General features: G+C 35.5%; 1 pseudogene across 1 annotated transcript in view; it reads left to right on the top strand.

Annotated features, from left to right (window-relative positions):
• LOC306639254 (olfactory receptor 4P4-like) overlaps nucleotides 1–23547 on the top strand; it is a 28235-nt pseudogene extending 4688 nt beyond the window's left edge. Inside the window, exon 2 of the transcript in view lies at nucleotides 23274–23547. The product of the transcript in view is annotated as an olfactory receptor 4P4-like (transcript). The remainder of the gene's footprint in view (nucleotides 1–23273) is intronic.
• Nucleotides 23548–23817: the final 270 nt, after the last annotated feature.

The raw sequence follows: 23817 nt of genomic DNA, 5'->3' as shown, positions 1-23817 counted from the left end.
TTTTTTATTTTTTTCTGGGATAAACTGAACTACAAAACATGGTCCTCATTCCCTTGGCTGTAGGCTTACTGGGTACTTCTTTATTTACCCCTCCTCAGACGTTAATTTCCTACTATTTCCTCAGAATTGGTTTCTACATTGAACTCATGCTTTAGGGCTTAACATCCAATGAACGTGGACCTTTGGGTTGTCAGACTCCTCAGAGCATAAAGGATTGCTAACCATGCCATAGCTATTTTTAAGGAACTGAGAGGAATTAAATTATTTTTAGCTGCATATTGCCCAATTTTTCTTCTGGGAGATGTCTCATGCCTTAGAAAAATAAGAGAGGTTTGTGATTATCCTGGCCCTTATAATTCACTTTAAATGACACTTGGAAATTAAACAGAAAATTGTTTTGTGGTTTTACACCCTGAAATCACCATGGTATACAACCTTAGGGTAGAAAACACAGTACTTTTTAAGTATAAATGCCAAGGACAATTTATTTTCCTTTTTGTTTAAAAAGTCATAGAGAATATTTTCCCTCTTAAAGGAAAACCAGGAAGTCCTACAACCAGGACTCCTCATGTGGCTGATTAATCACCTGATAAGTACAATTACAATTAGCTGATAAGAGATAAATGCTACTAGGACAGAGAAAATTGAAAGTCCATACACATAAGGTATAAATTTTATTTTAATTTGTAGTTATGCTATACATGCATTTTCTCTTTAAGCATTTACAAACACTTTATATACCATCCAGTATTTTAGTCAAATGCAATGAATGATTGTTTTCCAATTCCCTCAGCACATAAGCAAATTACGCAGTCTTCTTTTGAGGGTTCTGGAACATGAAGAAAATAACAATTTTATCCAGTATCCAATAGAGGGTTTCTTAAAGAGAAGAAGAGGGCATTTAGAGATAAATTAAGTAACCTGAAATTTATGTAAAATACACATATCTTTATTGTGATAAACATACCATGAGTATTAAAGTAGGTAAAATATTATGTTTCAGAATACCATAATATACAGAATCATGGGCAGCATTAGTGTTACTATATTTAGATGCCCAACAATCCTTTCCTATTTGCTCCAGTTCCATATTTGCTGTGTCTTCATATCATGAACAAACATGTTGAGAAAAAGTCACTGAAACTTTTGTCAACTAATTCAGGCTTATTATTTGCTGTAATTAGGAACCCTGGTTTTTTAAAAAATCAGAGTGATAAATATTTGGATCTATGGAATGTCAGAGTGAGCTTGGGATGCTCTAGGAAAATGTATGCAGCATAGAGAAAGGGAAGTATTTGCTCAAAGCTTTACAATAGTTTAAAATACAGGTGGAGAAAGACTTTTTCTGTTAGAGATGGAAATAGCTGGATCACCATTTGGTTACTGGATAAAGTAGAATAACCATTAGAAAGGTATAATATGGCCTCAAATATAGGTTACAATCTTAGATCTGCTAAATAACATCTTAAAGTTTTAGTGTAATAAATTGAACCATTCTATTCTTCTTTCTCTCTCTTTTTTTTTCTCTCTCTCTTTGTGTGTGGTGTGTTTGTGTGTGTATAATGAACATCAGAAAAGGAATTTTTGAGTTGTTATGAGAGTTACAGATATTCAAAATATTTATTAAACTCCAGAATAAAGTAAGCTCTCATTAAACAACATGTAAAATATAACATCCTGAATTCAACAATTATGTAAATGACAATGAACCCACTCACACACACACATCTATATTAAATTATCAGTTTCTTCAATATTTCACAAATGTTATTAAATATCTTTTATTTCATTTCAAATTAATCATATATGTCATGTATTCTTGGATGTGCCACAAGCTCAGGGAAATGTTTTCTTAAATGTCACAGAATTTGTTTCATGAAACTGTTGGGAAATAAGCAAATAGAGCTACTGTTTTTTTTCTTGTTTCTGCTTTCTTGCCTGACAGTCTTAATGGGGAACCTCATCATCTTGCAGAAATTACCAACTAGGGAGCTAAGCAATTAATGTATTATCTCCCCTGACTTCTTTCCCTGGTGATTGATCCTTTGCTGTACCTCTATCATGGACCTCTTGCTACTCAGGGAGTTACTACTTCCACAAGAAAACAGAATATGTCAGGACTCTATGTCCCAGCTCTGCACTACCCCATTGCTGGCAAGTATAAAGATATCCATTTTTTTGTAGGTGGCTTTTGACTACTCTCTGGCCTTTGTCCAGCTGGGCACTCCAAGGTCATCATGAACTAGAAGAGATACAAGGTGTTGTCAGGCAAGACTAGTGGAGTACTTATTGGTACTCTATTGCTTATGGTAATCAATTTATTTTTGTGTGGTCCTAATCACATAAGTTACCATACATGTATTTGGTGCCTCTTCTAGAAAAAAAAAAAAAAAACAAAAAACAAAAAACAAAAAACTCATCTGCAAAGACATTGGCTACATTAGTATCTTAGTGATCATTGATTCAGAAATAGTGGTGCTTATAATGTTTACTGTCCTATCAGCTTCTTACCTCCAACAAGTGTCACAGGAGATGGCCGAGCTGAAGCTCAAACCTTGATTTTTGTGTCCAGACAAAAGAAAATTAAAGTCAGACATGAAAAGTCAAGAAAAAAATGTACTATGAGTGAGAGTAAAATGAATGTAAAGTAAGGCGAAGGCAAAGAAAGAGAGAGAGAGAGAGAGAGCGAAACTCCGAGCAGAGAATGGCAGAAAAACAGCGCTGCTCCCAAATTTGTTACCATTTCACATTAGTATTAAGAGCTGGGTTCCATGTTCTGCTGTATTCATCAATCTGATGAAGACTCCTTCACATTTTTGACCCTATGTGGTCCTCTCTGGAACTGTCATGGTGACCAGTCTATTCAGGGGAACTTCATCCACAGGTGAACCCTACGTTAATGTGGGTGCTGGGGTTAACGATTGGACAAACTTCACCTTAATATGCTTGTACTGCCAATGAAATTTTCCTTTTGTGATGTTTTAAGAAACCCATGGCCATAAATTCTTACTGCAATGACCTCAGTAGACCCTGTCGGGAGTCAGTCTCATTATCTTCCCTTCTTGACCTATTTCTTAATTGAATCTCTTCATTCCTCCCTGTACATTCTCAGTATTAGTACACCTAATATTTTTCTGTAAGTTATTTGAGTATCCATTAGACTTAAAATCAATTTAAAGAAAACCTGTGACCCTACCTTATTATTAGTTTGCACTCTACTGCTCATCATTAACTATGACCTAACACCTTGTCCTTTGCAAAGCCCTACAAAGCTGTCTCAGCCTATAATTCTTAGTCTTTTTAGTGTTCTGCTTTGTGCCCTGGATATATGGTCATATTCTACCTGCAGGCAGTGAGAACATGTTGAATCCTCTCATCTATACCCTGAGAAATGTGAAGATGAACATTGTCATCCAGAAGGTACAACCTTGAGGGACACATTCAAAATTGAAATTAACAAGGTGCTACTGTTTCCTTTGATCCTATGGATCCAGGAGAGTAATCATTCAGGCATTGCAGGAGGATATAAGACGTTTTTCGAAATTGCATTGGAGAACCTTAGCAATATAGGAACCAATGAAACAAGTTATCATTAATCAGAATGCAATCATCATGTTAAGAAGCCTGAACTAATCCAAAGTGTGACCATTTGGATGTGAAGAACACAAAAAATTTTCTATCAAAGCACGGCTCTGCTCATATCATTCCCTCTCCACAGTTTACTTGAAACTCAATTTTTCTTGGAGAAAAATCAAACTTTCTCACTTGTTTATTAAAAATCATCCAAAATTGATTTAAGTTTGACACTGGAGAAAATGATTATGTTAAGGCTTTAGATTATTCAGGCAGATCTGGGTGACATAATGACCATGTCAGCTTTTTTTCCTCAATGTGTCTTAGTAATTTGCAGTAATTTTGTGACTCTCCATTGAACACTATCTGTGCATTTAGGTAATATTATATTTGTTAAAGATATAAGATCACTTTGATGAACATGTGAAATTTTAACATGGTGTTCAGGAAAAGCATTCTGTTCATAAGTGATTTCTGATGAATTGGTTATCCATAGTGCTGTCTGATTTCATGTTCTTTTCTTAAGTGACAACTAAATTTCATTAGTCAAAATACAAAATGCTAACACATTATAGCCTACAAACAAAATATCTTGAACAAAGTTTAGACGCATGTTGACTACGCGATCTTTTTTTTTTCCACATTTTTATTGGTGACTTGTAGTTGTATACATGGTTGGGAGTTGTTCTTTATATTCATACATGCACACAACATAATAATATAATTTGGTCAGTGTCATTCCCCAGCATGTCACCCTCCCTCCTTGCCTTCTAGCCTTTGTTTCCTTTCCTCTACTGACCTCCCTATGATTTTCATGAGACCCACCCAACTCTTTTCCCTTCTTCCTCTCTAGCTTCAGCATATAAGAGAAAAGATATAACTTTTAACTGTCTGAATTGGACTTATTTCATCTAACATGATGGTCTCTAGTTCAATCCATTTTCCTGAAAATGCCATAATTTCATTTTTCTTTATTGTTGAATAAAACTCTATGGTGTATATATACTGCATTTTCTTTATCCATGCATTGATGAACACTTAGGGTTGTTCCAGAGATTGGCTATTATGAATTATGCTGCTAAAAACATGGGTATGCATGTATCCCTGTTGTAATATGATTTGAATTCCTCAGTATTACATACCAAAGAGTGGTATACCTGGGTCATATGGTGGGTCCTTGACTATTCTTTTGAGGAGCCTCCATACTGATTTCCATAGTACTTGTACTAATTTACAGTCTCTCCAACAGCATAAAAGCTTTCCTTTTACCCACATCCTCTCCAGTATTTATTATTAATTGTATTCTTGATGATTGCCATTCTGATTAAAATGAAATTTCAGTGTAGTTTTGATTTGAATTTCCTTAATTGCTAACAATGTTCAATAGTTTTACGTGTATTTGTTAGTCCATTTGTAGTTCTTCTATTGAGAAGTATCTGTTTGATTCATAAAATTTTGCCAGTGTCATTTATTAATTGGTTGATGTGATTTGTTATAAAGTTTTTTGAGTTCTTTATATATTATAGATATTAATCTCCTATATTCCTTTACTGTACAGAAGTTTCTACTTTGATGCTGTCCCATTTATTAAGTTTTGGCATTTTTTTCCTGAGCTTTAGGGTACCTATTTAGAAAGTCATTTCCTGTGTCAAATTCTGATGTCCTTGATCCATTTTGAGTTGATGATTGTACAGTTAGAGATAAGTATCTAGTTTCATTCTTCTACATATGAATAACCAGTTTTTCCAGTACCATTTGTTTGAAAGACTTGTCTTTTTTTCAATGTATGTTTCCGGCACCTTTGTCAAGAGTCAGATGACAATTTCTGTGTGGGTTTGTCTCTGTTTTCAATTCTGTACCATTCATCTCTGCGTCTGTTTTTATGCTCAAACTATGCAGTTTTTGCTACAATAGCTCTGTAGTATAATTGGAAGTCAGGTACTGTGATGTCTCCAGCATTGCATTTTTGGCTTTTAATTCCTTTAGCTATTTCAGGTCTTCTATTCTTCCAAATGAATTTTAGGACTTTTTTTCTAGTTCTGTGAAGAATGTCATTGATATTTTGATGGGGATTTTATTAAATTTGTATATGGCCTCTGGTAGTACAACTCTTTAAACAATATTAATTCTGTGTATTCATGAACATGGGAGGTTTTTCCATCTTCTGTGGCCTTCTTCAATTTCTTTCTTCAGTGTTCTGCTCCATTGTTAGATTATTCCTAGGTTTTGTTTTGTTTTTTGAGGTTATTGTGAATGGAATTGTTTTCCTGATTTTTTTCTTAGCAGATTACTTGTTGGGATACAGGAAAGCTATTGATTTATATATGTTGATTTTGTAATTTCCTACTTTGCCAGATTTGTTTATTAGCTCTAGCAGTCTGTTGGTGGAGATATTTGGATCTGCTAGGTTTAGAATCATGTCATGTCCAAACAGTGATAATTTGACTTATTCCTTTCTTATTTTTATCCTTTTTATTCCTTTCTTTTGCTTAATTGCTCTGACTAGCTTTTCTAGCACTATATTAAATAGGAGTAGTGATTGTGAACACCCTTGCCTTGTCCCCGATTTGAAATAATTTTCTTTGAGTTTTTCCCCTTTTGCAATGAGGTTAACTTTGGGTTTTTCATATAAAGTCTCTTTGATTCTGATATAAGTTGCTTTCATCTCTAGTTTCTTTATTTTTTTTTCATCATGAATGGGTACTGGATTTTTTGAAAGGCCTTCTCTGCATTTATTGAGATAAAAAAGTGTATTGTTTCCCTTAATTCTGTTAGTATAATGGATTACATTTATTTACTTGCATATATTAAACCTTCCTTGTATATCTGGAATAAAAGCAAATTGGTCATGGTGTACATTCTACTTAATATAATGTGAACAATGATTGGTTAATATTTTATTAAGTATTTTTGCATCTAAGTTCATCATAGATATTTGTCTCTAGTTTTCTTTTCTTTTCGTTTTGAACACTGGGGATTGAACTCAGGGGCACTCAAACACTGAGTCACATCACCAGTCCAATTTTTTGTATTTTTCTTTAGATACAAGTTCTCATTAAGTTGCTTAGTGCCTCACTTTTGTTGAGGCTTACTTTGAACTTGCAATTCTCTTGCTTCAGTTTCACAAGCTACTGGGATTACAGGTGCCTGCCACCATACCTGGCTCTAGTTTTCTTTTCTTGATGTGTCTTTATGAGGTTTTGGAATGCATGTGATACTGGCTTCATAGAATAAATTTAGAAGTGTTCCATCAGTTTCTATTTCATGGATTATGGTTATAATTGACCTGAGTTCATCTTTAAAAATTTGGTAGCATTCATCTGAGAATCTATGTGGTCTTGGGTTTTTCTTTGTTGGAAGGCTCTATTTTTTTTCCCTTCTTTTATCTCATTACAGGTTATTGGTCTGTTTAGTTTTCTATGTCCTCTTGATTCAGTTTTGGCAGATTGTATTTGTCTAGAAATGTATCCATTTCTTTGCTTTTTCCAACTTATTAGAGTGTAAGTTTTCAAGATAGTGTGTAATGATTTGCTGGATTTCCTCAGAAATATCTGTAGTTATTGCTTATAAATATCTGTAGTTATAGCAATAACTCAGATATCTGTAGTTATTGCTTCTTTTTATCTCTAGTTTATTTGATTTCTCTCCCTTTTTCTTTAGTTTGAATAAAGTCTTTTTTTTAATTGATCCTTTGTATTTTGTGTTTTTTTTTTTTTTTAATTCTCATGTTCATTGATTTTAGTTCTGATCCTAATTATTTTCTTCTTCTACTGGTATTGTAGTGGGTTTATTCTTCTTTTTCAAGGGCCTTGGGATGCATCATCAGGTTGCTTATTTTGGATGCTTCTGATTTTCTTAAGTAGGTACTCTTAGCTACAAAGTTTCTTCTGCTGTTGTAGTATTCCAGAGGTTCTGTTATGTTTTATCACTATTCTCATTTGAGTCTAAGCATTTTAAAAAAATTCTCCCTTTATTTATTCTAAGACCTATTCATAATTCAAAATAGATTATTCAATCTCCATCTGTTTATACAGTTTCTGTAGGGTTTGGTCTTGTTGATTTTTAATTTAATTCTACGATGATCCAATAAGATGCAAGAAATAATATCAATATTTTTGTACTTGCTAAGATGTTATGCCACCTGCAATTCCCCTCAGTGATTGACAAGGATTCCGCTGAATAATAAAGATATTTGCAAAGTCTCTTCTCATTGGAAATTTGGGTTGTGGGCTTTCCTTCCTTACTTGCTTAATAAGTTTATGTTTACCAGTAATATTTCATGTGTTTTCCCTGAAAACAGGGTCTTAACAGAACCAGGGTTAAAACATAAAAATCAAATTTCTAATGGAACAGTGATTTCAGATTTAGTCATTTGTAATGAAACTCTGAGTAGCCAAGATTGCTATGAGAAAATACAAAAACAGATTCTAGTTGACTACTCTCAGATGATCTGAAGCATGTAGGCAAATAACTCCAACTGCATCAGGAAGTATTAACAGGAACAGAAGAAATAAAGGGAAACAAAAGGTTCCTCAATGTTAAGTTCACACAGTATAAGATGATATCATATTATTGTTAGCTTAAACTGTCGAACATTTATTAACTACAGCAGTAGTCACATGACTGAGGTTTATTCAACCCTGCTGAACTTGCTTTAACCTTTATGATCAGTTAAATATTAATATGTCTTATTGTTTAGTTATAGGTTATCACAAGTAAACAATTACTAAAAATAATTAGAATATTTCATTGTCTAGTCTAGTAATGATTATACAAAATATTTTTGTTTTTCTCCTTGTGAAATTTTCCTGTTCTGGAAAAACATGTGTAACTGCCAACCTTTTAATGTATAAAAAGTTGGCTGGGAAAAATAAAATTCAGAACTTAGCATCCATTCCTTGAGTCTGTGTTGCTTTGTTCTCCACCTCGCTGACGCCTACTCCCTCACCTGACTCCTCCAGGACCCCTGCTAGGGCTGAACCCCGGCACTAAGAGTTGTTTTGTGGCCTAAAATATGGTCTATATTGAAGAAGTTTTCATGAGCCTCTGAGAAAAAGTTTATTTAGTTCTTGTTGGATGACAGAGGTCTGTCAGGTCCGTTTGATTTATAATATTTTTTAGATCCAAAGTCTCTCTCCTGAGTATATGTCTGGATGACCTCTCCAAAGGTGAGAGAATTGTGTTGAAATCACCTAGTGTTATAATACTGGGGTCTATTTAGGGTTTCAATTTGAGTAGTGTCTATTTTGGGGCATAAATACTTATTATTGTTGTATCCTAGTGTTAGATTGTTTACCATTAGGAAGGAATCTTCTTTTTATCTACTGATGAATTTTGGTGTGAAGTCTCATTTGTCCATATGAGAGTAGCGACTTCTACTTGTTTTCAGGCTATTTTTACATGATATGTCAATTCCCATCTTACACTTTCAGTCTCTGTTTTTGCCTGTAAGGTGAGTCTTATGCAAACAACATATAGGTGATCTTGTTTTTTAATCCTTTCTACCAGCCAATGTCTTTTAATTGGAGAGTTGAAGTCATTTACATTCAATGTTATTATAGAGAGATTTTATTTATTCCTGATATTTTGATTTATTTATCATCTTTAATTTTGTTGGGGTTTTAATTTGCTTAGCTACTCTTAAAATGATATTCATTATTTTGTCAGCTCTGGGGTTTGTTGTTTATTTTTTCTTTGTGCACTATTTCCTTCAGTAAGTTCTGTAGTGCCAATTTAGTAGTCTTGATTTTTTCTTTGGTTTCTACTTAAGCTGCAGGGTTTAATTTCATCTTCCATTTTGAATGGTAGTTTTGATTGGTATAGCAGTCTTATTTGACTGTTATTTACTTTTAGGATTAGGAACACATCATTCCAAGTCCTCCTGGCTTGTAGTGTTCATGCTGAGAAATCAGAAGTGATTTTGATTGCATTGCCTCTAAATGTGACTGTATGTTTTCCTCTTGAGGATTTCAAATATCCACCTTTATTCTTTATGGTAGGCATTTTGAGTGTAATGTGTCATGTTGATTTCTTTTTTGATTTTGATTATTTGGGATTTTGAGTTCCTCCAGTATCTAGATTCCATCTCATTTTGAAGCATGTTAGGATAATAAAGTCAGAGAAGAAAAAATAGAAGTAACAAAATAAGGATGAGTGAAAGAGACAGCAACAGAATTTGGTATTTAGATAAGAAAAGAGAGAAGGAAAAAAAGAGAAACAAAAAAATGAAAAATAATACAAAAAAAAAAAAGACAACAAATACCCTAATTGTCAAAAGACAAGGGAAGAAAAGATAATTACATTTTAAAAATGATAAAAATGACAAAAACGTGTATTTATTTATGTCCAAGAACCAATCAACACATCAAACACACACACAAACAAAAGGGAAAAAAGAGAAAAAAAAATTCTTAATGAAAAATTAAGAAATAGTTTCCACTTAGGTAATTAAAATAGTAAACAAGAATTTATGGTTACTGTTTATGCCCAGTTGTCATTCTTTTATTTCTTTTTGGGCTATGAACTAAGAATGAGAACAAGAGGCAGGATTGTTACCTTCCTCTTTTTGTGTTGCTCACTAATCTGCCAGATTTTGTGGCCTAAAACTGAACTAATTCTCAGCTTCTCCTCCCCCCAGTATGATGTAGAGTGGGATGGGAAGAACCGTCAGGTGGAGTTCTGTCTGCACAGACATGATCAATGCCCTCCCAGGTGGGGGCTGCTGTGAAGTTCTATGAGTGAAACTGAATCAGGTGAGGTTTCATCTAAACAGGCCTGAGGTGCTTTGTTGGGTGGTGTCTGCTCTGGGACATTGAGATCAACCCACCCCTAGGACTTGGAAGTTGCTGATCTCTGCTGGCAGTCTGGATCTCAGGAGCCTCCCAATGACTTCACTTACTGGGAAGGAAAGCCAATCTTCCTCCCCTCCATTACCCATGAACACAGCCTTTCTAGGATTCCGAGGCTTAGTCCTTGAGTATATTCCATCCACCTCTCCAGATTCCTGACCCTCTTCAGCTGGTCTTGTGAGCCAACAGACTCAAATGGGAAAATGGGGCTCCCCTTCACTTTTCTGACTTGAATCCCCATGAGTAAAACATCCTCTGTGACCATTCACTTCCATTGTTGTAGGTACAACATGGGCTACATGGAAGGTCCTGGCCAGGACAGCGTAGGTGTGTTTGCTCAGATCTTCTGGCTCCAGTGGCAGCAGGTGCAGTGTGGCCACTTCAAGATGGCTTTTCCTCAGCTCCGCATGGTCAGCTGGGAAACACAGGGCACTTTTCAAGCAGCAGTGCACAGTGCAGCCACTGGATCAGCTAAGGGCAGGTTGCTTTCCTCATCTCAGGTTTTTCCAAACAAAAATCTGTCCGTAGTATTTCTCTGTGTTCTCCCTTCCTCTTTCCCAAATGAGGAAAATCTACCACCACTGCTGCTGGTGCCACAGCCAGCTGGGCTCCAATGTAGTCTTTCTTCTTTTTCTGAAGTACCCAAATTTCTGAGAACCTAAGATACACTGACAGATCCATATTGAGTTTCAGTGAAATCCTTCTTTCACTCACCTCACAGAGAAGCAGTACTACTTCTGGTTGAATCCTGAACCACAGAGCAAATACTAACCATAGAGCAAATACCAATACAGCTTTTTTTTTTTCCTTTTTTTTTTTTCACATTTCTAGAAAGCAATTGTTTAGCAATATGAATTGAGTCATAAGGTTCAAACTTTTTGACTTAATAGTTATTTCTATAGCCACTTCTTTTTTTTTTTATTAAGAATCATAAATTTACATAGGGCAATGTTGTTTGATTCATTCTCTCTTTTTTTTCCCTTTTCTCCCCACCCCTCCCACCCCTCTTTTCCCTCTATACAATCCTTCCTTCCTCCATTCTTACCACCCTCCTTATCCCTAACCCTAAACCTAACCATAACCCTAACGCTAAACCCTCCTACCCCCCATTATATGTCCTCATCCTGCTTATCAGCGAGATCATTCGTCCTTTAGTTTTTTGAGATTGGCTTAACTCACATAGCATGATATTCTCCAATTTCATCCATTTGCCTGCAAATGCCATAATTTTATCATTCTTCATGGTAGAGTAATATTCCATTGTATATATATGCAACAGTTTTTTATCCATTCATCAACTGAAGGGCATCTAGGTTGGTTCCACAATCTGACTATGGTGAATTGAGGAGTTTGAACATTGATGTGGCTGTATCTCTGTAATATGCTGATTTTAAGTCCTTTGGGTATATGACCAAGGAGTGGGATAGCTAGGGTCAAATGCTGGTTCCATACCAACCTTTCTGAGGAATCTCCATACTGCTTTCCAGAGGAGCTGCACTTATTTGCAACCCCACCTGCAATGTATGAGTGGACCTTTTTCCCACATCCTCGCCAACACCTACTGTTGCTTGTGTTCTTGATAATCGCCATTCTAATTGGGGAGAGATGAAATCTTAGGGTAGTTTTGATTTGCATTTCTCTTATTAGTAGAGATGTTGAACATTTTTTCATATAACTGTTGATTGCTTGTACATATTCTTCTGTGAAGTGTCTGTTCATTTCCTTAGCCCATTAGTTGATTGGATTATTTGTATTTTTGGTGTAGAGTTTTTTGAGTTCTTTATAGATTCTGGAAATTAGCGCTCTATCTGAAGTATGAGTGGCAAAGATATTCTCCCACTCTGTAGGCTCTCTCTTCACATTACTGATAGTTTCCTTTGCTCAGAGAAAGCTTTTTAGTTTGAATCTATCCCAGTTGTTGATTCTTACTTTTCTTTCTTGTGCTATGGGTGTCCTGTTAAGGAAGTCTGATCCGAAGCCAACAAGTAGAAGGTTTGGTCCTACTTTTTCTTCTATAAGATACAGGATCTCTGATCTGATTCCAAGGTTCTTGATCCATTTTGAGTTGAGTTTTGTGCAGGGTGAGAGATAGGGGTTTAGTTTCTTTCTGTTGCATACTGGATTTCCAGTTTTCCCAGCACCATTTGTTGAAGAGGCTATCTTTTCTCCATTGCATATTTTGGGCACCTTTGTCTAGTATGAGATAATTGTATTTATTTCGGTTTGTGTCCATGTCCTCTATTCTGTTCCATTGATCTACCTGTCTATTTTGGTACCAATACCATGCCGATTCTGTTACTATTGCTTTGTAATAGAGTTGAAGATCTGGTATTGTGATACCCCTGCTTTGCTCTTTCTACTGAGGATTGCTTCAGGTATTCTGAGTTTCTTATTCTTCCAGATGAATTTCATAATTGTTTGCTCTATTCCTGTAAGGTACATCATTGGGATTTTAATTGGAATTGCATTGAATCTGTATAGCAATTTTGGTAGTATGGCCATTTTGACAATATTATTCTGCATATCCGAGAACATGGGAGATCTTTCCATCTTCTAAGGTTTTCTTTAATTTCTTTCTTTAGTGTTCTGTAGCTCTCATTGTAGAGGTCTTTCACCTCTTTTGTGAGATTGATTCCCAAGTATTTTATTTTTTTCAGATGCGATTGTGAATGGGGTAGTTTTCCTAATTTCTCTTTCTGAAGATTCATCACTTATGTATAAAAACTGCATTGGATTTATGAGCCATTGATCTTGTAACCTGTTACTTTACTGACTTCACTTATGAGTTCTAAGAGTTTTCTGGTGGAATTTCCAGATTCCTCTAAATATATAATCATGTCATGTGCGAACAGGGATAGTTTGAGTTCTTCTTTTCTAATTCATATCCCTTTCATTTCGTTGGTTTGTCTAATTGCTGTGACTAGAGTCTCAAGAATGATGTTGAATAGAAGTGGTGAAAGAGGGCATCCCTGCCTTGTTCCAGTTTTTAGGGGGAATGCTTTCAGTTTTTCACCATTTAGAATGATATTGGACATGGGCTTAGCATAGATGGCTTTTACAATGTTAAGAATGTTTCCACTACCCCAATTTTTTCTAGTGTTTTGAGCATGAAGGGATGCTGTATTTTATTGAATGCTTTTTCTGCATCTATTGAAATAATCATGTGATTCTTAATTTTTAGTCTTTTGATATGGTGAATGACATTTATTGATTTCCGGATGTTTATTCAACATTGTATTCCTGGGATAAAACCCACGTGATCATGGTGCACTATCTTTTTAATATAGTTTTGTATGCAATTTGCTAAAATTTTGTTGAGAATTTTTGCGTCAATGTTCATTAAAGATATTGGTCTGAAATTTTCTTTTCTCGATGTGTCTCTGTCTGGTTTAGGTATCAGGGTGATATTGGCTTCATAGAATGAGTTTGGGAGGGTTCCCTCCTCTTCTATTTTATGGAATACTTTGAGAAGTATTAGAATGAGCTCTTCTTTAAAGGTTTTGTGGAACTTGGCTGAGAACCCATCTGGCCCCGGACTTTTCTTTGTTGGTAGGCTTTTGATGACCTCTTCTATTTCATTGCTTGAAATTGATTTATTTAAGTTGTGTATGTCCTCCTCATTCAGTTTAGGTAATTATATGTCTCTGGAAACTTGTTGATGTCTTCGAGGTTTTCTGTTTTGTTGGAGTATAGATTTCAAAATAGCTTCTAATTATGTTTTGTATTTCACTCGTGTCTGTTGTGATATTTCCTTGTTCATTCCAAATTTTAGTAATTTGAGTTTTCTCCCTCTTTCTCTTTGTTAGTGTGGCTAAGGGTTTATTAATTTTGTTTATTTTTTCAAAAACCAACTATTTATTTTGTTAATTTTTCTGATTGTTTCTTTTGTTTTAATTTCGTTGATTTGGGCTCTGATTTTAACTATTTCCTGTCTTCTACTACTTTTGGTGTTGGTCTGCTCCTCTTTTTCTAGGGCTTTGAGCTGTAGTGTTAAGTCATTTGTTTGTCGATTTCTACTTCTTTTGTTGAATACCCCCCATGAAATAAATCATCCTCTAAGTACTGCTTTCATAGTGTCCCAGAGGTTTTGATATGATGTGTCTTTGTTCTCGTTTACTTCTAAGAATTTTTTAATTTCCCTCATGATGTCTTCTGTTATCCATTCATCATATAATATTGTATTATTTCATCTCCATGTATGGGAGAAGTTTCTGTTTTTTATTCTGTCATTTATTTCTCATTTCAATCCATTATGATCTCATAGAAAACAAGGTAGTATCTCTATCTTCTTGTATTTGCTAACAGTAGCTTTGTGGCATAAGACATGGTCTATTTTAGAGAAGGACCCACGTGCTGCTGAGAAGAAATTGTATTCGTTCTTTGTTGGATGGTATATTCTATATAAGTCAGTTAAGTCTAAATTGTTGATGGTGTTATTGAGATCTATGGTTTCTTCATTCAATTTTTGTTTGGACAATCCATCCAGCAGTGAGAGAGGTGTGTTAAAATCTCCTAGTATTATTGTGTTGTGGTCTATTTGCTATACGGAATTGAGAAGGAGTTGTTTGACATATATGGATGAGCCAATGTTTGGGGCATAGATATTTATGATTGTTATGTCTTGCTGATTTATGCTTACCTTAAGCAGTATGTAATGTCCTTCGTTATCCCTTCTGACTAGTTTTGGCTTGAAGTCCACATTGTCTGTAATGAGGATGGATACTCCAGCTTTTTTGCTGTGTCTGTGTGCATGGTATGTTTTTTCCCATCCTTTCACCTTTAGTCTATGGGTTTCTCTTTCTATGAGATGAGTCTCTTGCAGGCATCATATTGTAGGAATTCTCTTTTTAAATCCAATCTGCCGGTCTATGTCTTTTGATTGATGAGTTCAGGCCATTAACATTCAGGGTTATTATTGTGATATGATTTGTATTCCCAATCATTTGACTCATTTTTGTTTTTTGACATGATTTGGTTTCTCCTTTATTTGGCTATTCCTTTATGCTAGTTCCTCCCGTTGCTGATTTGCATCGTTGTTTTTCATCTCTTCCTCATGGAATATTTTGCTGAGAATGTTCTGTAATGCCAGCTTTCTTTTTATAAATTCCTTTAGCTTTTGTTTATCATGGAAGGATCCTATTTCATTGTCACATCTGAAAGTAAGTTTTGCTGGGTATAAGATTCTTGGTTGGCATCTGTTTTCTTTTAACTCTTTATTGAAATGATCTCTTGCTTCCTGTATTTGCTCTTTTAACTGTTCATTGGTGCGATCATTTAATGCCTGCATTTGCTCTTTCATCTCCTCCTTCAATGCCTGCATTTGCTCTTTCATCTCCACGTTTGCTTCCCTGATTGTTTTAATTATGTACATTCTGAACTCCCTTTCTGACATATCTTCTGCTGTGCTGTCATTGAGTTTTGTTGATATAGTATCTAGGTTTGTTTGGGACATTTTCTTCCCTTGCCTTCTCACACTGGTCAGATGTCAGTGGGACTCTCTGATATTGCAGATTTCCTCTATTTGCTTATAGTGTCCCTGTAGATTTCCAGTGTATCACCTCCCAGGCTTCATTAGCCTGAAATCTTGGAGTAACTTGATGATGCAGTGCTTCCGAAGAAAGCTGCCCCTAGCCCGCTACTGGGTCCAGGGCTTGGTGCTGGCTCTGTGTGGAATGGCTCTCACTTGGGGCCTGCTCCGCAAACCTGGCCGTGTGGGAGGAGCCCACCACTGGAGTGCCCAGGGCTGCCTGGAGAAGACTCTAGCTGCCCTGCCCTACTCTAATAAGCCACCCCAATCTGGGCCTGCCGCCCGGGCCGAACTTCACCATGTTGGGAAGACTCACCCTGTGGTTCTATTTTAGTCTGAGTTTCTCAATGCCTCCCCTTCTTGAATCCTGGGTTCTGGAGTGACTGGAGATGCAGTCACCCTCTAGTCCGCCATCTTGGATTGCCCCGTTGAAAGAGCCTGCGGCTGGAGCGGGGCAGGGCCGCCTGGAGAAGTCTCTGACTGCCCTGCTCTGGTCCCAGAGGCTGCTTGCAGGTCGAAGGTCTCCGCTGGCTTGGGGACTTGTGGCTGGCTCTGTGTAGAAAGGCTCTCACTGGGTGGTCTGCTCCGAGAAGCTAGCCTGGAAAGACACTTCCTGCTGGAGGGAGCCGGGCTGCTTGGGGAAGTCCCTGGCTGCCCTGCCCTGGTCTCTGAAGCAGCGTGTGGGCAGGCCAGAGCTTGCTGCACTCTGGATCAGGGACTTGGAGCTGGTTGTGTGCAGAAAGTTTCTCACTGGGGGGCCTGCTCCGAGAAGCTGGAGTATCTGGCCCTGTGGGAGGAGCCCACCACCAGAGTGCTCAGGGCTGCTGGGGGAGACTCTAGCTGCCTTACCCTACTCTAATAATCTGCCTGAATCAGGGTCTGCCACCTGGGCCTAGCTTCACCAGGTGGTGGAGAGTCACCCTGTTGTTGTATTTTAGTCTGAGTCTCTCAATGCCTCCCCTTCTTGAATCCTGGGTTCTGGAGGGACTGGAGATGCAGTCTCCCTCTAGTCCACCATCTTGAATTGCCAATACAGCTTTTTTCTATTCCACCATTTTGGATACCTCCTGGCTAGGTGATCTTTCCAGAAATCACTTTCTACCACATTATAGTTTGTCTACAAAAATATCTCCAAAGTACATTCATAAAATAAGTTGAAATTTCTGACAAATTGCATACAAAAAGATTTAATAGATAGTGCATTACGATCAAGTGGGTTTCATCCCAGGGATGGAAGTTGGTTCAACATCCGGAAATCAATAAATATCATTCACTACATCAACAGACTTAAAGTTAAGAATCGTATGATCTTTTCAATAGATAAAGAAAAAGCATTTGATAAAATACGTCACCCCTTCATGCTAATACACTAGAAAAAAATAAGGATAGTAGGAACATACCTCAATATTGTAAAGGCTATCTATGCTAAGCCCAAGGCCAACATCATTCTGAATAAAAAAAAAGAAAAAAAAAAAAAACTGAAAGCATTTCCTCTAAAAACTGAAACAAGGCAGGGATGCCCTCTCTCACCACTTCCATTCAACATCATCCTTGAAACTCTAGCCAGAGCAATTAGACAGATCCAAGAAATTAAAGGGATAAGAATAGGAAAGGAAGAACTCAAACTATCACTAATTGAGATTACATGATTCTATATTTAGAGGATCCAAAAAATTCTACCAAAATAATTCTATCAGGTTGGGGATTAAGGGAAAAATGGAGGAATGATGGATTGTGTAGAGGGAAATGAGGGGTGGTGAGGTATTGGAGGAGAAGGAACGAGACAAATAGCATCACCCTATATGTATGTATGGTTACACAAACCAAGTGACTGTACTTCGTGCACAACCATAGAAATGAAGTTGTACCCCATTTGTGTAAAATGAATCAAAAAATAATAAAAAATAATTGATAAAATATATTTCTCAGAATCTGCCTATGTACACAAGAGTTTAGAAAGTTTTGTTGTTGTAAATGGGTAATTCAAGCAATTCTGTTCCTTTTTTCAGGTATTGATTAGTAATTTAAAAAGTATCATTATTTTATTATACTAAAGGAATATCTCAACTTATCTGAGGTCCACTCATTGTATAAGCATATGAAATAAGCCACTGGATTTAAATATAACTAGGATGGATGCATATTAGAACTCTCCAAAGGGGCAAGGAAAAACTGGAAGCTAAACCTTGCTGTGAAGGACACTTGCAGGTATGTTTAGACATATATTTTCATGTCTAATGATATTTACTTTTCCCCTGTAGAGATTCATTTGCTCTTCTGTTGTTTGAAATTTGCTACAAATGAGCTCTGCCATGATAGTCATGTAAGCCAAATTGTCATTTATTATGTTGTTCCTACTCAGACAACCTGTGATTCTATCTTACTAATTATATATCTACATGTAATTGATGAAATATTTCTCCTGCAAAGCATTGTTTTTAGAATTTTATTAATTCAAAAATTTATACAGAAGTAACAAAAGAACTATGTTAACCAGCTAGAATTTGAAAGATGAACAAATTTGGAGAATTATACTACTTTATTCCAGGGTATCATGTGAAGTTTCTATGTTCAAAGCATTGTAGTGTTTTCATAACAATATCCAAATACAAAAATGGAACAGACTGGGCTGGGATTGTAGCTGACTGGTAATGCAATTTCTTAGCATGGGTGAGGCCCTGGATTCAATCCTCGTCATCACATAAAAAAAATAAATAATATTTAAATTCTTCAAAAAAATGCACATGTGATTTAACTCATATATATGTATATATACACATATCTATACATATGGGCAGATGTATGTATATATGTTCATATATGTATATACACATATATATATATATATATATATATAAAACAAATATATGTGTATATGTTTCACACAGATTTGAAAGTTGAATGCCTGAATTTGGGTCTCATGATCTTAGATTTCATGAAAGATAGTATCATACCATACATATATGTACATCTGTATATATATGGAACAGACTAAGAAATCCAAAATTAGGAAAATGATATATGCTCAACTAATAGTGATGAAAGTTTGAAAATTCATAGGCAATTAAGGAGAAGAAAATCCTCCCAACAAAAGGTGATGGATCAGAAACAAATTCAAAATGGAAACCACAACAAAAAACACAGAAGAATTTTCTGATATAGGTAACATGGAACAAAACTTTAAATAAAACAGATTCATATACAGATGCATAGTTTACAAGAAAAAAGATCTTTGAAATTTTGTATTATTCAAATAATATTATGTGTCATACCAAAATTATGAGCCATCAAAATGACAAATGCTACTGAATTAAAAGTTACAACTTTTGGCAGCAGAACAAGTTATCTGATTAGGGATGAATTCAGTTTTCAGGATGTGAAGGCAGTACCTGCACACATCCTTGAGGTGAATACTGTTGTACCTGTGTAGATGTGGGTTAAATGTCCAGCTCTCCTCTGTGGACTGATAATAGGTTAGGTTCAGTGAAGTTTCATAAACATTGGGAAATATGTAGACACAAATGCCACTAAAATACTGGATTTTAATACTGTAGCCTGAAATTGTAGAATAATTCAAATATTCAGAATAACTTGACTTTCAAGGCATTAGAGCAGGTAGCAAACTTAGAAACACCCATTTTCCTCCTTCTATTGTTAAACTAGATGTTCCAGCTACCTACTTAAGCTCTAGAAGCTTCCGTGTGTCTAGTCTCATAAAATGAAAATACTTCTCATGTGACCATGCAATTTTTTTGTGTAAAATAAAATAAAGAATCTAAACCACTCAATAATCTCTTCATAGATTGTTTTTCATTAGCTTCCTAAGTGATTTAATTCTAACCAGATTTTATACCATATAATTTAACTTTAAGAAGTCTTAATTTTATTAGGAAACTTTACATCTGTGCATTAGTATATGATAGAGAAGGTGAAAATAACTGAACATCATTGTGGGCAGGTGAAGCTGAGGTTAAACCACTATGGATGTTGAATAGAGACAGAAAACTGAATGATCAACAGAATAAATATTTTGAAGCGTTCTTCTGATTGGATATCTTTTTACTTGATGTATTATTTCTGTTCATGCACAGTGTATGCAGGTTTAATATTTTATTTTTCTTTATTTTGACTCTCATTTCAGAGTCTTCCATTCCAGCTATGCTATTTTCCAGCAACAAATCATTGGTGCCTGTTAGTATCTTGTGGATCACAGAGTTTATTGATCTTTTTGCACAATGAGAATTTTTAATAATTATCCAGATTTAAAAGTTGAATGCCTGACTTTGGCTCTCATCATCTCAGATTTTATGAAAGATAGCCTCATACCATTACAAGCTATATTATTTCTCTTTGATTTATCAGAAAGCTGGAGGAGCACAGAGAGGGCAGTCTGCTGCACTGCCCTGACTGTAGCATTTTAGGGCCTTAGGGAAAATAGTGCATGAGCCACAAAAACCCAAAAGTGGAAAGTAAATACTCAGAGGCACCAGAGACATTACCAAGGGCAGAGTCTTGGCAGCATTTGTCCAGGGCCTGCTTAGAAACGCCTTTGGGAATGATCTTAGGGTTTTCAAAACCTATTAATTCTTGCATTGACACTTAAGTTTATATTCTGCTCTTCCTAAACTAATCCCCACAGTCAAAGACATAAAAGAAACAACACTTTGTGCTTAATATGTGTATTAATTGTAGAAGAAATTTCAAATAATTTTTGTTCATCAATCTGAGCTCATGTAAAATAGTAAACTAGGTACTCAGAATTTCCATCTGCTTTTCTAGTGGATAAAATTCTACCTTTCACATTGTAGATGGATTTAGTTAGTAACAGAAGTATATGGCTCTTACAAAACCTGTAGAATATTTGGCTTGTTAATATTTCCAAAACATTCTCAGAGAATCAGTGTTGGTGTGTTAGAATGCCTGCATTGCAACTTTGTGCCTTTTATTTCAGATTTTCATAGAGGGAACAAATCGGCAAGGTGAGTATCTGAGAGAGGAACTGTGTTTGATGAAATCTGAATCTAATCTCCAGTTACTGAGACCTGATGGTCGGTGAATTACTCCTACAACTGGGTTTGTGGAGAGTTCCACCAACCAAGTTTTAGGTTATTATATACCCTTAAATTTTTCTATACGATTTCATTCTAAATGTTACTAATGCTTTTGTAGCATGTGATAATTTTGTTGCTATGAAATATTTTGGTCTTCTTTGTTTTTTATTGTGCACTGTTGTAAGCACAATTTAAGTTAAGAACATTGGAGCTAAAGACATTTTTAAGAAGGCTATGGTTTTTGTTATGTTACATTCTGAGGCTTTTATGTATTCTTCCATATTCATATCAAGAAAGAGCTGCTTGAACTTTTACACACTGAAAAAATTCTCATTTTTCAGAATACAGGCTATGATAGACTACTCTCATCTGAACTGATTGAGGTAAGCTTACACATGTCACACTCAAATGCACTAAAAGTATTTAAATAAATGGTGGACACTGTACCTTAAATATAAGGGCATCTACAATGTTTGTAGTCAAGTAACTACGTTTTCAGAACTTTTGATACTCCCCAAAATAAAGAAATCATTTGGCTATATGTTTGAAGGTATAAACAAGTAAAAACGGAAAGAAAGAAAGAAAGAAAGAAAGAAAGAAAGAAAGAAAGAAAAGAAAGAAAAAGAAAAGAATTATAAGTAGTTTTAAGAAATGTCCTAAAATAACCTCTCAGTAGTCTTACTATTATTTACAAACACAATATCAATATTGAGGTTTACCTGATCACATTCATTAAATTCACATTGTGCTAACCCTGTGTTATTTTCTATTTATTTCTTCAGTAGAGTATGTGTGTGCATCCCAACTTCATTAGCTGCTGAACTACAAACTTAAAGAGGAAAAAGTGTAGGAGCTGAATAGCTATGGATCATCAAACTCGCATGACACTTGGGGATTTCATAGCATTCCATGGATTCATCATTGCATTCTGAATTCTGCAATGTTGTCTTGGTGCAGATGAGGAAAACGAGGCCTGGAGAGTCTGACAATCAGCTTGAGGATCCCATTGGTCAGTTCATTTTTCCTTCTTCCTGGTGTGTACCCTCTGTGCTGCCACTGTCCTTACTTCTTCAGCATTGTTTAATATCCTTTATTTCTTCATTTTACAGTTTTAATTTTCTTTACTTACCATCATCATTGGCAACAAAATCTTACTTGTTTCAATTATAATAATTCTCACTTGAATTTTCTATTTTTCCTTTCATATTTATGCTAACAGGAAAGTCATATCATTTAAAATTTTTCTTCTATTAGAACAATTCAGCTTTTACTTTAATTATGTGAATGTAAATAATGTTTTTAATTTTCAAAATATATTCAAATATTTTAAAATAATTACATGTAAAATTGAGTAAAATACACAATTATTACTGCTAACCCATTCCATATTTATATAAGACATAATAAATAAGAAACAGCATTTTTCAATGAATCAAGGTTACTTAATCTTATGATTCCATGCATGTTAATTTAATTTTTAGTGCATTTTGTAGTATAGTAATCAGGTTGCTTCTTTTTCACTTAAATTTCTGGTTTCTTTCTGTCTTTCAGATATTAAATTTATTTGTGGAATTACTTACCCAACTTAATATATGGAAATCCAGAGAAACATCTCAGAATTCATTCTTCTGGGGCTTTCTGATGACAAGAATGTGCAAATATTTTGCTTCGTGCTGTTCTTACTCTGTTTTGTTGCCCTGCTGGTAGGAAACTCTCTGATTCTCATTTCCATTCTACGCAGCCCTCTTTTCCACCAACCCATGTACTATTTCCTTAGCCAGTTATCATTTCTGGATATCTGCTATACCTCCAGTGTTACACCCAAATTGATCAGTGACCTGCTAGAGGGGACCAAAACCATTTCCTATGGTTATTGTATGTTCCAGGTCTTTACCACACACTTCTTTGGCAGCATTGAGATCTTCATTATTACGACCATGGCTTTTGATCGCTACATTGCCATCTGCAGACCTCTCCACTACATGATGATCATGAACAGGACAAAATGCAACTTCCTAATTTTAGCTGCTTGGGTTGGTGGGGCTGCCCATTCATTTCCTCAATTATCTATGACAATGCACTTGCCTTTCTGTGGTCCAAATGAAATTGATCACTACTTTTGTGATATTTTTCCTTTGTTAAAGATCGCCTGTACAGATACCTACGTGATTGGTGTCCTTGTGGTTGTCAGTTCAGGAGTGATCCTATTAGTCATATTTGTTATTTTATTTCTCTCTTATGCTGTTATTTTGTTCACTTTAAGGAATCACTCAGCTGAAGGAAGACGTAAAGCCCTCTCTACCTGTGCATCTCATATCTCAGTGGTAGTCTTATTTTTTATGCCTGCAATCTTTTCCTACCTTAGACCTCCTACTGCTTTCCCTGAGGATAAAGTGCTTGCGTTATTTTACACAATCATCGCTCCCATGTTCAATCCCTTGATATACACTTTGAGAAATACCGACATGAAAAATGCTGTGAGAAAAGTTTGGTGTCATATTCTGTTCTCAAAGGAAACATAGTTAATTAAAAAAAAATCATCAACTATTCACTTGTAAAATAAAAAAAACTAGATATGAATTAAGTAGCTAGAAACTCTGTCATAGATCTTTAACAGAATGAATGATGGCCATAGGATTTAGACCTTTAAAGGAATATGTAGTGAAATATTAATCAGACCTAGCAAAAATGTTGGAATCTTAATTTTGTTGATTTTTGAGATGAAATAGTTGCAGTTACTTGTATAAAAAGTATCTGAGCCAAAGCAAGTAAGGTGGTGTTTGAGTAGTAAGTTATATTATAAAAATGTTTTAAATGA

Source organism: Sciurus vulgaris (genome assembly GCF_902686455.1).
Source record: "Sciurus vulgaris genome assembly, chromosome: 11".
Classification (NCBI taxonomy): Eukaryota; Metazoa; Chordata; class Mammalia; order Rodentia; family Sciuridae; genus Sciurus; species Sciurus vulgaris.
This window is presented reverse-complemented; position numbering and strand designations above follow the sequence as displayed.